Raw genomic sequence first — 4,895 nt, 5'->3', positions numbered from 1 at the left:
GGGGAGAGGGAGTGGTACACCTTGACTGCACATGTCTGCGTGCCTCTTACTAACCTCGCTGGGTAGGTAAGGATTATATGAATTATAATTGGAGATTATATGAATTATGATATGTCGAGTTTATAGAACATTGCCTGGCACATAGGTAGTGCTATATAGGGCTTAGCTATTACAGTCATGCACCACATAACTTAGCTATTACAGTCATGCACCACATAACACACCACATAAGTATCAATCAACAATGATATGTGTTCATATATGTTGGTGGCCCCATAAGATTATGATGAAGCTGAAAAACTCCTACTGCCTAGTGACCTTGTAGCTGTTCTAACATAGCACATTACTCATGTGTTTGTGGTAATGATGGTTAAATAAACCTACTGTGCTGCCAGTCATATGAAAATATAGCACATACAGTTATGTACAGTACATAATACTAGAAAATAAGTGGCTATGTTAATGGTTTCTGTATTTACTGTACTATACTTTTTATTGTTATTTTAGAGTATACTCTTTATACTTATAAAAAAGTTTGCTGCAAAACTATTCTGAATTACACTGGCAGCAGCCTCCTACATATCGTGTTTACTGTGTCTCTTTTCATCGTTTTCTCCTGTACTTGATTTAAATTTGTATTGTTTTGTATGGTAACATGCTGTACAGGTTTGTCGCCTTGGAGCAATAGGCTATACCATATGGCCTAGGTGTGTAGTAGGCTATACTCTAGGTTTGTGTAAGGCACTCTGGTGTTCACACAACTGCAACATCACCTAATGAGGCATCTCTCAGAATGTGTTCCTGCCGTTAAGTGGAGCATGACTGTATTAATAGTTTCATCTAGGTTTTTGGACTTTGCCCCTCTTCCTATCAGCAGGTTTTCTAGTCTGGTGAAGATCGTTGGAACGAAGGCAGACTTCCCCTGAATGGTCCTTAGCTATTTAAGAATTCAACTAAAGTATTTTTTTTAAACATCTGCTACCTGTATACCTGCTTCAGATCATTGGAGAGAAAACTCAGTTAATAACCTTGACTAAGGAGGTGCAAGATGAGTGGTTAATTCAGAGCATCATTCCTACAGTCTACCCATCTCTATTCTGGTTCTTTTGTGAAAAAGCCAAGGCAGACTTCTCTTGAGTTGTTTCCCTGGAGTCACATAAGTGTACATAAGCATATACATAGGCCTGCTTGTTTAATTTTTAGTATCATTCTCCAATTTGCCCTATGCAGACTTGACACCAACCCTTGTCATTTCAGTGGTCTTTGTGTGTGACCTTCTTGAGTCCTTGGTCACTTTGATCTTCCTCTGATGTGAGTACCAGCTATAATGTCTTGTTTTTATTCCTACCTGGGATAAAAACAAGGACATCTTGGGTACTTCCCTTCCCTTGCAAGAGGATATCCCAGAGGGGGGTCGAAAGTCTGTTCTCTGAGCTATGATACTGTTTGCCAGAGAAAATTAACTCTCTCTGGCAGGATGAGCGTTACTTCTGGAGATTTAGTAGATCATTTCATTTCTTCCTATCAATCTATCTATCTATCTATCTATCTATCTACCTACTTACCTACCTATCTCCTTAGCAAGTAACCTATAGTGGATAGAACACCTACCTAGATGACCCTAGGCCTGTGACCAAGGGAAAGTAAGGCCATAGCTATTGTCAGATCTTCGGATGGATATACAGGACTGGATCTGTTTGTTGTCAGTGGAGGGCTGTGTAGTGCCACAAACGCTGGCTCAGTCATGTGAGCCTTTCTAGGCATTAGTTTCCTGTTCTATAAACTGAGATCTTGGGTTCATCCCTAACCCTAGAAGGAAAGGGAGTTATCTGTCAATCACTGTTTGACCTCCATCTCCCCCCTTGTTCTCAGTAGTGGAACCATATTTCTCCATTAGTGGGGCCACGCTGGACATGAGAGTGACCTCTTTAGGGGAGTACTAGATGTGGCTCTGTGGGAAGAGGGAGGGTAACTGGAAGAAAACTTAGAGACTAGATAGGATGCAGTATAAGCAGGGTAGACAATTTGCATCTTCGGTAAAGAAAAACCTGCTGTTTGGTAACTAAGGCAAGTTCTGAGTTTAGATTTAAAAGAGGTAACATCGTTGATGCCAGGAGAACCCACGGATAAGTTGGAATGCATTTCAAGTAGGCAGTTAGTGTCTTTAGAAGGTAGATGAGAGATACAGCATGAACCTTACAGTCTACCAGGGAAGTCAGAGTTCACACAATAACTGTAAATAAGAAAGTGACAATTCCAAAAGCCCAACATGCTGCCAGTGAAAACAGGATGCTAGGGGAGCGTGGAACAGAAGGGCCGAGTTTGCCGGGAAGGAGTCATGGAACTGTGCCCTACGGGGCATTGATGTGGGGAAGATGTTCCAGACATAGAATTTAGATTTTATTTTGCCTATTTTTACATCAGACGAGGACTGGACAGTTACTGTCCTGACCTCAGTAATGAAGGCAAAGTTTCTTGCATAATTTAGCAAATGATTACCCCTTCATGGTAGAAGAGCTTCTGTTGTAAAAGGCAGAGGACTTTCCAATGTTGGGTTGAGGGTGGTGAGAGATGTCCGAGAAGAAGTGTGTGTGTGTGTGTGTGTGTGTGTGTGTGTGTGTGTGTGTGTTGAGGGAGAGGCATAGCAGTTTGCTCTGCTGGGCTATTTCAGGGGTACGAGTGTGGGGCTCTCTGAGCCAATCAGTGTGTGATTTGCTGTCCAGGCCAACTTCTTGTAGGTTCGTTTGAAGTCAGGTGAACTCTTCTCCCTCTCCCACTCCTGGTTCAGTTGGGACTGAGTGAAATGCCTTTGGTCTTTGAACCAGCCTGCAGGAGGCCAAGTTAGCCTGTTCCTGGAGGGCAAAGCCCAGAGCTCCATGGCCACAAGCTGTGCATGTGAACTTGTAATTTTTTATGTATGGAAAATTCTGAGTTAAGGTGCTATTTTAAAGAAAAAAAGACAAATGACCTCATAGTGGAAGATGTAAGTTAAATCTGAAAATTATTCATTAATAAAATGAGTAGGGGTTATTTAGTGAAGAGGGGAAGAAATAGCACTCTGGACAGGGAATGGTATTTGCAAAGAAACAGGTGGCCGGCAGTCAGAAAGTCCTATGGCACTTGAAACTCAATATGTGGAAAATCAAACTTACTATTTTTTTTCCCCTGAAAGCCTATTTTTCTATATTCTTGGACTCAGCACATTATTGCCCAAATCAGAAACCCCAGGTATCACTCTAAATATTTGTGATGTGTTAGCTTGACTAGGCCAAACAAAATTCCTTAGCATCCTCCCCCCCTCGTCTGTTTGTAGTGGGCCATGAGGGAGAAGCAGCCGTTCCTAGCCAATCCCTTCCCACACACCGTCTCCCAGTTATTCCATGGAACACTAATTTGGGGACTGTGGTGAAGGGATTTTGCAAATATAACTAAAATCCATAATGGGTTGGTTCTGAGTTAACCTAAAGGGAGAGTATCCTGGGTGGTCTGACTTAATCAGATGGAATCCCTTTAAAAGAGGGCGAGGCCCCCCGGAGTCAGAGACAGCTGGGCCTGCATTACTTCCCTTTCCCCCAGGATCAGCCCTTCCTGTCCGCCTCTTCTGTTGACCTCCGGCTTACTTAGCCAACTCCCACAATTACATAAGTCAATTTGCTAATTCCTTGTACTAAATCAATTTTTATCTGTGTGTGTGTGTGTGTGTGTGAGATTTTTGTTGTTGTTGGCAGAAACAAAGTTTATTGGTGGATAGACAGACATCCTGCCGCAAGAGGGCAGCAGGAAGGGAGCCTGTGCATAGATTTTATATGTATACTAGAGGCCCAGTGCACGAATTCGTGCACGGGTGGGGTCCCTCGGGCTGGCTGGCGATCAGGGCCAATCAGAGCCTTCCGGCTGCCGGCCAGGGCCTTCCTTCATTCCATGCCACCATCTGGTGGTCAGCGCACGTCATAGCGAGAAGTCGATCGAACTCCCGAGGGGACAATTTGCATATTAGCCTTCTATTATATAGGATGATTGCCCAGGGTGTTCTTTATAAGCTACACATCTGATCTTGTCACTCTTCCTAAAATCTTTTAATGGCTTCCTGAAATTTTAAAATTTTGTTTAATTTTTATTAATATATTTTTATTGATTTCAGAGAGGAAGGGAGAGGTAGAGAAAGATAGAAACATCAGTGATGATAGAGAATCATTGATTGGCTGTCTCCTGCATGCCCCACACTGGGGATCGAGCCCACAGCCTGGGCTTGTGCCCTGACCTGGAATCGAACCATGACCTCTTAGTTCATAGGTCGACACTCAACCACTGAGCCATGCTGGCTGGGCTTCTTCCTGAAATTTTTAGGCAAAAGTTCCAAAGTCTTAGCTTTCTGTTTGACTCCAGTTTCTCTCTTCTCTTAGCATATCTATTATTAATTTTTCTTTTGGGAAAATTTTTTACTGGTTTCCCTAGAGTTTGCAATATACATTTACAACTAACCCAAGTCCACTTTCAAATAATACTATACCACTTCATTGGTAGTACAAGTACCTTACAATAGAGTATTCTCAGTTCCTCCCTCCCATCCACTATATCATTCACTTATTTACAGCTATAATCACTGGATACATGGTTGCTATTATTATTTTGAACACACTGTTATCTGTTTGTTAACTGTTAACAATTAGAAGAAGAAAAGTAAAGATTTTATTTTTAACCTTCATTTATTCCTTCTCTGACACTCTTTATGTAGGTCAGAGTTTATGACCTATATAATTTTCTTTCTCAAGAACTTCTTTTAACATCTTGCAAGTCAGGTTTCTTGTTGACAAACTCCTTCAATTTTGTTTGTCTGAGAAATTCTTTTTCTTTCTTTCTTTCTTTCTTTCTTTCTTTCTTTCTTTCTTTCTTTC

The 4,895-nt window shown here is 41.7% G+C and overlaps 1 protein-coding gene and 1 long non-coding RNA gene across 12 annotated transcripts in view; both read left to right on the top strand.

Annotated features, from left to right (window-relative positions):
* Positions 1-4,895, top strand: part of SFXN2 (sideroflexin 2) — a 50,204-nt gene that overhangs the window by 30,179 nt on the left and 15,130 nt on the right. Inside the window, exon 1 of one of the 11 annotated variants that reach the window (XR_001364439.1) lies at positions 1,264-1,311. The exons of the other annotated variants lie outside the window; for them this stretch is intronic. The gene's annotated coding sequence lies outside the window, so the exon portion shown is untranslated. Of the gene's footprint in view, positions 1-1,263; positions 1,312-4,895 lie in introns of those variants that run through there. 11 annotated transcript variants of the gene reach the window in all.
* LOC106728171 overlaps positions 1-4,895 on the top strand; it is a 14,771-nt gene that overhangs the window by 7,286 nt on the left and 2,590 nt on the right. Inside the window, exon 2 of the long non-coding RNA XR_001364440.1 lies at positions 2,315-2,320. This is a non-coding gene — a long non-coding RNA (uncharacterized LOC106728171). The remainder of the gene's footprint in view (positions 1-2,314; positions 2,321-4,895) is intronic.

This window comes from Myotis brandtii, unplaced genomic scaffold (genome assembly GCF_000412655.1).
Source record: "Myotis brandtii unplaced genomic scaffold, ASM41265v1 scaffold550, whole genome shotgun sequence".
Lineage (NCBI taxonomy): Eukaryota > Metazoa > Chordata > Mammalia > Chiroptera > Vespertilionidae > Myotis > Myotis brandtii.
The sequence above is the reverse complement of the archived record's forward strand: the minus strand, read 5'-3'. Positions and strand labels throughout refer to the sequence as shown.